The following is a 12319-nucleotide window of genomic DNA, read 5'->3' on the forward strand; positions in this document are numbered from 1 at the left end:
ATAGCTCACATCACGGTGTTCGGTATCTGTTTGTCTTTCTCCTCCATTAGACTTCTCTTCCGGGACAGCAAGACCTCGACTTTGATCGTGATAGATGTCCCATAGCTCCTGGTTCAGATTAAGCCCTTAATGAGTGCTTGTTGATTGAATAGACTCTTCTCTTCTCTTCCCAGCAAGTGGCAGTGGGAACTCTTGCTATATAAACTCTTAAAACCATAGGCTGAGTGTGGTGATTCTCGCCTGTAATCTCAGCACTTTGGGAGGCCAAAGCAGGAGGATTGCTTGAGGCTAGGAGTTTGAGATCAGCTTGAGCAACCAAAGCAAGACCTTATCTCTACAAAAAATAGAAAAATTAGCCAGGTGTGATGGTACGTGCCTATAGTTCCAGCTACTCGGGAAACTGAAGTGGGAGGATCACTGAAGCCCAGGAGGTTGAGGCTGTGGTGAGCTGTAATTATACCATTGCACTCCAACCTGGGTGACAGAGTGAGACCCTGATTTAAAAACAAACAACAAAATAGAGGCATCTGACAGCACACACATCTTCTGAAACTCCTGTTGGACATTTGCATTCTGATCAGTGGGAAGTACATGTAATTGTGGTCATCTGTGGAGGTTTGTGTTTTTTTTTTAACTAAGATAGAAAAGCATTTCACCTATAAAATAGTTTTCTTTTTTTTTTTTTGAGTTGGAGTCTCACTCTGTCGCCCAGACTGGAGTGCAGTGGCTGCTCCCGGCCACCACCGCAGCCTCGACCTGCTGGGCTCCGGCGATCCTTCCGCCTCAGTCTTCCAAGTAGCTGGAACTACAGGCTCGCGCTACCATGCCCGGCTAATCTTTTGATTTATTGTAGAGATGAGGTCTCGCCAAGTTGCCCGTGGGGAGGGGGGGTGTCTCGAACCCACGGGCTCAGGCAATCCACTCACCTCAGCCTCCCAAGGCACGGGATTACAGGCTGAGCCACCAAGCCTGGATTAAAATAGTTTTCTTATTTTTTCCCACTAGGTACTAATTTCTGTAGATTTCACTATGTCATCAACCATCTTTATTCATTTAACTTCATTCTATACACTTTCAAGGTTAACATTGCATTTCACCAAGCACTTGTTGATATTAATCCCTAAATCTTGTACATAAATTCCTTGAAAGAAGTCTTATCTGTGTTTCCTCGTGACACTTGGTTGAGTAAGCTTTTCCAAAGTATATGCTACAAATATTGCTTACATTGCTTAATACACAAGTTTTTGCAGTTTCAAAATAATCTTATTTTGTGTTTGGCTCAACTACCATGACTTTCATTGGATACATTTTTCTTTAACTACTGGGTCTGAATTTGTTTTTAACTGTAAAACAAAAGAGTTGCCTAGATGATCACTGTTTCTTTTCAGTTCCATCTTCTATAGCGTATAGTTGTGTGATACGACTAAAAACCCTGGTGTCTTCTTGTCACAAATGATATTAGAACTAATATATAAAAATGCTAAATTTCACCAGGCTCGGTAGCTCAGCCTATAATCCCGCACTCTGGGAGGCTGAGGTGAGTGGATTGTCTGAGCCTGAGGGTTTGAGACCCACCAGAGCAACTTGGCGAGACCTCATCTCTACAATAAATCAAAAAATTAGCCGGGTGTGGTAGCGCACATCTGTAGTTCCAGCTACTTGGAAGGCTGAGGCGGAAGGATCACCGGAGCCCAGCAGGTTGAGGCTGCGGTGACAGAGAGCGGCCACTGCACTCCAGTCTGGGCAACAGAGTGAGACTCCAACTCAAAAAAAAAAAACTAAAATTCTATTGTTTTACCACAAAGAAAAATGCACTTTGAAATTATTGCTATTATTATTTTAGAAATGGGGTCTTGCCAAGTTGCCCAGACTGGTCTCAAACTCCTGGCCTCAAACAATCCTCCTGCCTCAGCCTCCTACCTCAGTCTCCTGAATAGGTGGGACAATAAACATGAGCTATCATGCCTGGCTAACTTTGAAATTTTTCATTGTTTTTTTCTTTTTAAAAAAATTTTTATTTATTTATTTATTTGAGTTGGAGTCTCACTCTGTCGCCCAGACTGGAGTGCAGTGGCCGCTCCCAGCCACCGCAGCCTCGCCCCGCTGGGCTCCAGCGATCCTTCCGCCTCAGCCTTCCAAGTAGCTGGAACTACAGGCACGCGCTACCATGCCTGGCTAATTTTTGATTTACTGGAGAGATGAGGTCTTGCCAAGTTGCCCAGGCGGGTCTCGAACCCCCGGGCTCAGGCAATCCACTCACCTCAGCCTCCCAAAGGCACAGGATTACAGGCTGAGCCACTGAGCCCGGCTTGTTTTTTTCTAGACAGGGGTCTTGCTATGCTGCCCAGACTGGACTCAAACTCTTGGGCACAAAGGATCCTCTCATGCAACATCACGCCTGGCTTATCATTTAAAAAAAAAAAAAAAAAAAATATATATATATATATATATATATATGCTTTATTAACTTCCAAGTGTGCTGAAAAATTACAATAAATTAAATTAAGTTAAATTAAAATTTTAAAAATATGCTTTAGAGAAATGCAAATTGATGCAACAAAATATCACTTTTTATCTATTACCTAAAAACATATACTTTAGGGAAATGCACATTAATGAACCCATGAGATACCACAAATTGCTTATTTTAAAAAAATGACTGTCTCTGGTGATGGAAGACATGAAAGGACACTACTGGTGGGAATGTAATTTGTGGAAGACAATTTGACAGTTTGTACTACCAGACTTAAAAATGCATGCAAATTTTAAGCCAAAACTTACTCTTCTAGTGTATTCTCTGAAAGATATAATTGAGAATAGATGCAAAGCTTTAGTTAGATGTTCGTTCTCGGCATTTAGATTAGTAAAAGAAAATCAACTCATTAAATGTGCATTGAATTTCCCAAACAAGCCACAACAGATATGTGGGCTACTGCTCTGTGAAAACTGGGTGGCTGGGCACACAGTAGGGAAGAAACACTTAGTCACTCTTTTTCTGAGGCTTGTGGCTGAATCATTGGGCTGGAGGGGGAGGGTTAAGTGACCCACGGAGGCCACTACCCTTTGTCCCTTCCCAGCTCCACTATGGAAAAATACAAAGGAAATTAAGCATAAGCATCTTACAATCTGAGCCAGAAGCCTGAGGAAGATGAGCGCAGATGGGAGAGGATGGAAATGTAGAGAAATAATAAGCAGGAAGGTAGAAGAAGAAGAGGGGAGGCGAGGACGGAGATTCCCCACGACTCCATCTGAGTAGACGAATTCCGGGATCCCAAGACGACTCCGGGAAAGAAAAGAGCTCTCTTTCGCCACCTTCTGACCTTTACGTGTAAGTGCGCCCAATAGAAACACGTTGCCTTCTGCTCCTAGACTGTACTTAGTAGGATTCTTCTAGATGGTTAGGATGTAGTTAAGGGTTTACAATAGAAACTAAATAAAAGGTTCAATAATGAAAGATAGGTTGACAAAACGATTCTAGAAGACTAACATTACATGATATTCACAATATATAGTTGAGTGGAAAAGTAGGTTATGAAAAGCCGGGTGCAGTGGCTTACACCTATAATCCCCACACTTTGGGAGGTGGAGGTGATAGGATTGCCTGAGTTCAAGACCAGCCTGAGCAACATGGCGAGACCTCATCTCTACAATAAAAATAAAACAAACAAACAAACAAAAAAGCAACCAGGTGTGGAGGTGCGTGTCTGTCATTCCAGCTACTTGGAAGGCTGAAACTAAAGGATCTCCTGAGCCCAGCAGGTTGAGGCTGCGGTGGCCTTGAGTGTGCCACTGCACTCCAGCCTGGGCAACAGAGTGAGACTCCAACACACACACACAAAAAGGGATTAGCAGTAGTGGGAAACTGCCAGGGGAAATGTGCTAATTTTTTGATTTATTGTAGAGATGAGGTCTCGCCAAGTTGCCCTAGGCTGGTCTTGAACCTGTGGGCTCAGGCAATCCTCTCACCTCGGCCTCCCAAAGTGCTAGTACTATAGGCATGAGCCACTGCGCCTGGCCGCGAATCCCTTTCTTATAGTACTATGATAATTGTTCAAGGTCCATTTATGAGTGAGAACATTTGGCACACAGTTCTTTGTTTCTGTGATAGAGCGCTCAGTATTATAGACTCTAAGTCCATGCAAGCTGCTGCAAAGTTCATAATTTTGTCCTTCTTTATGGCTGCATAATATTCCATCGTGTATACGTACCACATTTTTTAAATCCAGTCCTCTTTTGATGGGCAGCATGATTGGTTCCATGTTTTTGCTATTGTGAACAATGCTGCAATAAACGTGTATGCAGTTATCTTTTTCATAGAGTGATCTGAGTTCCTCTGGGTATATTCCCAGTAGAGGGATTGCATGGTCATATGGAAGTTCAATTTTTAGATTTTTTAGGAATTGCCAAACCATTTTCCACAGAAGTTGTACTAGTTTACACTCCTGCCAACAGTGTAGAAGTGTTCCCTTGTCACTGCATCCTCTTTAGCATCTGTTGTTTTTTGAGTTATTGACAATGGCCATCCTGACTGGAGTCAGATGGGTGTTTTATTCTTGTAGGGAAATACATAACATAAAAAATAAGCTGTCCAGGTGCAGTGACTCATGCCTGAAATCCCAGTACTTTAGAAGTCCAAGATGGAGGATTGCTTTAGTCTAGGAGTTTGAGACCAGCCTGGGCAACATAGTGAGACCCCATCTCTATTTAAAATCTTTTTAAAGATTAAAATAAAAAACTAATAAATAAACATAAAAGATGTGCCATGTACTGTTGCCAGTGTTGAGAATAAAATTTTGTGAACTCACTAGGCAGATATGGTCCCCGTCCTAACAAATTGTCTTCTATGGAGATTCAGTCTAACACTCTGATAGATGCCATGAATAGTGAAGTGAGGAGGGTGCTGTGAGGACCGCAGGAAAGGGGTACCTGACTTGCCCATGGGGGAGTAGGGAAGGCTTCCTGAGAAGGGAAGTCCACACTAACAGCTAAAAGAAGAATTAGGAGTCAGGTGGCTGACACAGGAAAGAGCCTTACAGAAAGAAGCAGACAACTCCCTTATACTGTTCTGCTGGCTGCTCCCTTGTAGTGTACTCAGTAAACCTGTAAAAAAAGAAAGAAAGGGGACAGAGAGAGAGAGAGAGAGAGAGAGAAAGGGAGGGAGGAAGGAAGGAAGGAGCATTACAGAAAGAAATCATCACAGATTTGAAGGTCTCATGGAGGAAGGAAGGAGAGCAGACAGGCATGCAGACTGACTGAATGGTCAACTGTTTCGTTCCAGGAGTTTATTCTGGTGTTTGTGGCACTTAGAATTTGAGTGTGGATAGGGCAATGAGGAGAGAAGAAAGACTTGATCGTGAACCATATAAAGGAGTGTTTGGGTCCACTAGGCACAGTGGCTCAAGTCTGTAAGAATCCCAGCACTTTGGAAGTCCAAGGTGAGAGGATTGCCTGAGTCCAGGGGTTTGAGACCAGCCTGGGCAACTTGGCAAGACCTCGTCTCTACAATAAATAAAAAAATTAACTGGGTGTAGTGATGCACTCCTGTGGTTCCAGTTACTTGGAAAGCTGAGGTGGAAGGATCCCCTGAACCCAACAGATGGAGGCTGCAGTGGCTGTGAGCATGCCACTGCATTCCAGCCCGGGCAACAGAGACTCCAACTCAAAAAAAAAAAGTGTTTGGGTCTGACCTTGAATGATCTCTCAAAGATCATCATGAATAGTTCAAGGGCTCAGCAAATGAAGTCAGCCCTAGTGTGTACTTCTTTAGGAATGAATCGTTTTTACAAATAATAATATCTTTAACTTGGCTTAATGGGCTCATAGGGTAATTTTGAAAATCTAAAATAAAAAAAGCAGTATCTTTAAAATTCATTTCTGAGGAATATTTAATCTAATGGAGATATGCTTATACTGTGGTGGTTTTAAAAAGTAAGCTACAAAACAATGTGTATGGCATACATAGTGATCCTCTTATGAAAAAAGAATAAATATGGAATATATTATTTATAATGCAAAGAAAAATGTCTTAGGGAAATACACTAAAACCAAATTCTATCTGTAGTGATCTCCAATATGGAATTACAGGTTGTTTTTGTTTTGTTTTCTTTATGCATTTCTGTATTTTCCAAAATTTCTACAATGAAATGAATACATATGATTTTCATCATCAAAAAAATATATATGCTTAAGAAGTGTGCTTTAGGGACAGAGAGCAGTGTCCTAAAAGTTAGAAGTCACCAAGTATCCTTGTGATGTGAAAAAGCTATTGGCAGTGATTCAGCGGGGCGGGGGGTGGGGGGCAGATTCAACACAGTCTGGATGGGATTCTAGGACTCATGAGACTTTACTCGCACTTTTTCTATAATAATTTGCAGTGTAACTTGAATTGCACTAAAGGAAGCTCTATCTTTTGACAACACAACATAAATTTCCCTATTGGCAGATATGTTTCACCAGTACAACTAATACATATGCACATATATTTGCATGCCTAATCACACATTTGCATGTTTCAAAACTCTTCAGTCCTGTTTCTAAGAATTCTGAGCCACACTGGTTGCACTCAACAAGCAAGGTGAACCACTGTATTAGTCAAGATTCTCCAGAGAGACAGAACCACTGAGATATATGTATATACAAAGGGGACTTTCTTAGGAGGACTGGTTCACACCATTTCAAGGCCCAGTTCTACAATAGACCATCTGCAAGCTGAGCAATGATGAAAGCCAGCAGCATGGCTCCGTCTAAGTCTGAAAGGCTCAAAACCAGGGAAGCCGACAGTGCAGGCCTCTGTCTGAGGCTGAAGGCCTGAGAGCCCCGGGGAGGCCACTGGTAAAAGTCCCAGAGTCCAAAGGCAGGAGGATCTGGAGTCTGATGTCCAAGGACAGGAGGAGGGGAAGCACAGTGTCTAGGTGTCCGGGAGAGGGGAATGAGCAAGCTACTTATGCCCCTTCTTCTGCTGCTTTTTTGCAGCCATGCTGGCCCATTGATGGTGTCCACCCACGCTGAAGAGGAGTCTGCCTTTTCCAGTCCATTGACTCACCATGAATGACAAGAACCATTCGAGGGAGAGGTGACTTGAAGAACGTAATCTGCCATGCTTTCCATCCATGAAGCTCTTCTACTGTGATGTTCCCTCTACCACACACACAAACATGCATGCTAATTTCCTCTGGAAACACCCTCACAGACACACCCAGAAACAATGCTACACCAGCCATCTGGGCAGCTCTCAGTCTAGCCAAGTTGACACCTGGTATGAACTGTCACAACCACCTAACTCATAACATGTCTCCATTAAACCATTACCAGCCTGACTATGGCTGCCCTGAGAAGACTATAGTGCCAGCTCTCCACAGAGGGGCTTGTCCATGACTTGGACCTACCACAGGACTGCCTCAGCTCCATTTTCTGACCACCAGTGAGAGAGGTGAGCTTCCGTTTCTCAGTTCTCACAAATTCTGTAACTTGGGGATTTTTTTTCCCCATGCTAAAACTTGACAACATCCTAAAAACAGAACGAAGACTGAACACTCTTTGAATACTAATAATTTTTACTCTACAAGTTTTACAGAAATGGAGCAACAGCTATTTTAAAAAGAAATGTCTGGAGCTGCTGTACATTCTGGATGGTGGAAGAGGCAAGGCTGCTCTTTTGTTTGGGAATGCCTGGAGAGAGCTTTTGATTATAAAAGGCGAGCTCTCCAAGGCATATTCTGGAAGGAGGAGGTTTTGACAGAGAACAAAATTGTTCTGTAGTTGAAGTAGAGGGAGGGTGGATTTACAGTGCTAAAATAAGGGGGGTCTATGTCAGTGGAAGTGGCTTTAGTGTTTCCCGGTAACCTCCACTGGAGCCCCCAACGCAATCCAAGCAACATACAAGTGAAGTACAAACAGTGTGTTTCCAAGCAAAGGAGATGTTGAGGTAAGTCAAGAGCCCTAACTTCCAACCAAAGTGTTCTCCCTAAGCCTCCCCTTCCGTAGAGACTTCTTGAGTCACCACGGGCAAAGGAGAAAGGTACAGAAACCCTGGGGACTCCCACAAGAGGATATACAGGGAGTGGGGAGAGAGGAAAGCCAGCCCCAGCAGACAGCAGCGGGCCAGGGCCTGCAAAGGAGGACAGCAATGTACATTTCTGATGGTAGAGAGTTGCCCCAAGGACTCTGAGGATGCCAAAGCCTGATATTCAACTTGAAGTTGTTTTCCAGGCAGTGTTGTGCTGTAGGCCCTCTTCGTTATCCCAGACTTCAGCAGAAGCTTAACACTTCCAACTGTCTAACGTCAGTAGTGCTTTGGAGCATGGGAGAGGGGTTCCCATGGGAGAGAAGGGGCAGGAGCAAGAACAACAGCTGCAGGGGCAAGAACCATTCGAAGGGTAGGTGACGCGAAGCACATGCATGCACTCATGCACACCGACACCAAATCCTCAGAAATACTAGGGAGATGGGGCTTTTCATAACTTATGGGTTGGGGCTGGAAGCTCGTTATTTCACCAGGATATCACAGGACAGGATATTCTTGGAAGGTTGGAAGAGTAGAGTAGTGAGTGGCTTTTATTTGAATATATGCCTCCTTTTTTTTAGACACTGTCTCAGATTGGCGTTCAGTGGCATGATCACAGCTCACTGAAGCTTTGACTTCTTGGGCTCATGCCATCCTCTCACTTCAGCCTTCCAAGTAGCTGGAACTACAAGCACATGCCACCATGCCCAGCATTTTTTTTTTTTTTTTTGAGTTGGAGTCTCACTCTGTTGTCTAGGCTGGAGTGCAGTGGCATACTCACAGCCACCAAAACCTGGACCTACTGGCTCAGGTGATTCTTCTGCTTCAGCCTTCCAAGTAGCGCCACTATACCCAGCTAAATTTTTGATTTATCGTAGAGATGAGGTCTCGCCATGTTGCTCAGGCTGTTCTCAAACTCCTGGACTCAGGCAATCCTCTTGCCTCCGCCTCCCAAAGTGCCGGAATTACAGGCTTGAGCTATCGCACGCAGCTTTAAAAAAAATTTATTGTAGAGATGAGGTCTTGCTATGTTGCTCAGGCCGGTCTCAAACTCCTTGGGCTAAAGCAATTCTCTTGCCTCAGCCTCCCAAAGTGTGATTATGGATGTGAGCCACTGCTCCTGGCCCAAATATATGCTTCTTGACTTAAAAGGAAAAAAAAGGCAAGAAAAATATTAATAAAATTAAAGCCCAGTCAGCTAAATTATTTAATTAATTAATTAATTTATTTATTTATTGAGTCTGAGTCTTACTCTATTGCCCAGGCTGGAGTGCAGTGGCAGGCTCACGGCCACAGCAGCCTCGATCTGCTGGGCTTAGGTGATCCTTCCGCCTCAGCCTTCCAAGTAACTGGAACGCATGCCACCACGCCTGGCTAGTTTTTGTGATTTATTGTAGAGATGAGGTCTCACCAAGTTGTCGGGCTGATCCTGAACCCATGGACTCAGGCAATCCTCTCGCCTCGGCCTCCCAAGGTGTTGGGATTACAGGCTGAGCCACTGCACCCAGCCAAAATTATTTTTCTTTAAAAGAAAGTAAAAATTTCCATTGTAATAGAAATCAACTGTTGGCAATATTTTCAACAAGTTCAATTCCTATTTTAACCTCTTGCTTAGTCAACTGAGCTAAATTCATATCTTTTACTCACATGTGCTTTTAGCAAGCCATTCCTTCAGCCCAAGGAACTCTGTCTTCCCTGGGTCTAAGATACTTTCACTTAATGGGGTCCAAAAGAAATACCTGGTCCACCCATATGAGCTGTCCCTCCTTACTTGTCATGGGAATTTTTTGTAACTACGTGATTGGATTTTAGGACTGGATATTTCATACATACGCATTTGGAGTGTGGAAAACTGGGAACACTTAACATGTGACTGTAATAGAAGTAAAAACACCTTGGATGTCAAGGATCTGGTTTCATCCTGATTTACTCTGTTAGTATCCATGATCATCACAAGTTGAAGAAAGATCCAGACCCTCACTGCATGGTTGCTTCTTCTGTTGGTTTTTTTTTTTTTTGAGTTGAAGTCTCACTCTGTGGCCCAGGCTGGAGTGTAGCGGCATGCTCACGATCACCCCAACGTCAACCTGCTGGGCTCTAGCGATCCTTCCACCTCAGCCTTCCAAGTAGCCAGAACTACCATGCCTGGCTTATTTTTAAAAAATTTATTGTAGAGACAAGGTCTCGCCAAGTTGCCTGAGCTGGTCTCGAACCCACAGGCTCAGGCAATCCACTTGCCTAGGCCTCCCAAAGTGCTGGGATTACAAACTGAGCCACCAAGCCTGCCAACACTGTTGCTTCTAAAAGCAAAGTTGAAAGTAAGAGATCATAAAATGATTCTGTGAAGCCAGAACTTGTTTTGCTTATTCATGGCAGTTTATTTTGTCCAGCAGGGAAATAAGGTGACAAATCCTTACAGGAAGAAGGAAAGTATGCCTATGTCTATGTCTGACTTTGAACAAAGAGCAGGTTGTCCCGGAAACCGCATCATCAAGTGCACTGCTACCAAGCAGAGCCTACTTTCCCCGTAGGAAAATTATCATAACAGAGTCGCATCCTGACTGATAACTTGGCATGATGTAACCAAAAATACAGCCCATGACACCTCATAAAAGCAAAGATAAGTATTAACTTATACAACCACCTAAAACTGTAAAATTATTCTTAAGTTCTATGAAACAGGCACAAGTGTAATACACCCATACTTTTACAATGGACTTCAATATGCTATAAAGGGAATAACCGTAAAAACCAGTGTAACATTAAACTTACCATGAAATATGTTCGTTATAATAAAAATGAACTAAATAATAATAGTTTTGTTTGCCTTCTTAGTATTTAAATATAGTTTTATGGGGTAATATATAAGTATAATCCTTAAAAAGGATTCAAGAAATTCTAAGTTAACATTTTCTTTTCTCTTGATAAGTGTTCCTGAATTAAGCAGTGCTGCTTGAGGTCAGTCAATTAATCACAAATTCCTTAAGGTACAGAGCAGATGGTTACTACTTGTTTATCGTTCTTGTTGTTGTTGAAGGTAATGATGATGGTGTCTTCTCTGAAAACACTGGATAGCATATTTACAAGGAAGAAGCAGAGAGGGGAGAACTCTCCCCTGTGCCATTGAATGTTGACTGGGCCGCGAATGGTCACATGCTCTCTTAAGAAGCAGGACTTAGCCGGGCTTAGTGGCTCAGCCTGTAATCCCAGTGCTTTGGGAGGCTGAGGTGAGTGGATTGCCTGAGCCCGGGGTTTGAGACTCGCCTGGGCAACTTGGCGAGATCTCATCTCTACAACAAATCAGAAATTAGCCAGGCGTGGTAGTGCACGCCTGTTTTTCCAGCTCTTTGGAAGCCTGAGGTGAAAGGATTGCTGGAGTCCAGCAGGTTGAGGCTGTGGTGGCCAGGAGTATGCCGCTTCACTCCAGTCTGAGCAACAAAGTGAGACTCCAACTCAAAAACAAAAAAACAAAACAAAAAAACCCAAGAGCTTTGCTGTGAAATACCCCATAGTACAGGTCATGTTTAAATGTCAAAGTCATTGCAGTTTTTTCACCTACATTGTCTGAGTTTAAAGTGATAGACTATAAATTCTGCCCTGTCCATCCTCTCAAGATTATTGTTCATCATTTAAAAATGACGGTATAAGACTAAATTTTAAATTAAATGACTTGTCCAAGGGCAAGTGGGCTCCAAAGAATGTCAGTTATCTTCAGTCAGTGTTTTACATGTAGAAGGTTATCAATTGTGGATGATGGTGTTAGAAATAGAAGCGGACTTAGCGATTTCTGGGCCTACAAATGATGAAAGAGAAGCCCAGAAAGTGTAACTGATTTAGCCAAGGTCTATTCAGCAACGGAGACAGGATTGCAATCCAAACTGTGTGACTTCCAGTCTGGTGTTCTTTCCACTACCCAGTTCTGCCTTGAATGCATACCTAACCTCGGAGCCCATTTCTTTTGGGAGGAAGAAGAACCAAGTTACAGAACTTTCACTTCATCCCCTTCATTTCACGCTCTCTTCTAACCCACTTCTTATTGGCAGGTCTCTCAGGACCATAATAACAAACTTGTTACCTCACGGACATAGACACATACACTATAGGATAAATAACATTTCCCAAAATAATATAACGATAGAAATAAGAGTCTGTTATGATCTGGTTAGTCTCTGATCCTGGAGTTTATTCTGCCTGTAAGACCATGAGCTTTAAGGTTTCTTCAGTATCTCAGTTCTCAAAGCCAAAGAGACAACCTCCTTTGCGGTTGTGATTTTTGTCTAGAAAGTCTTCATGTGCACAACCCAATGGCCCACTGGG

The sequence above is a fragment of the Carlito syrichta genome, unplaced genomic scaffold, assembly GCF_000164805.1.
Source record: "Carlito syrichta isolate Samal-C Ts95f unplaced genomic scaffold, Tarsius_syrichta-2.0.1 Scaffold307011, whole genome shotgun sequence".
Classification (NCBI taxonomy): Eukaryota; Metazoa; Chordata; class Mammalia; order Primates; family Tarsiidae; genus Carlito; species Carlito syrichta.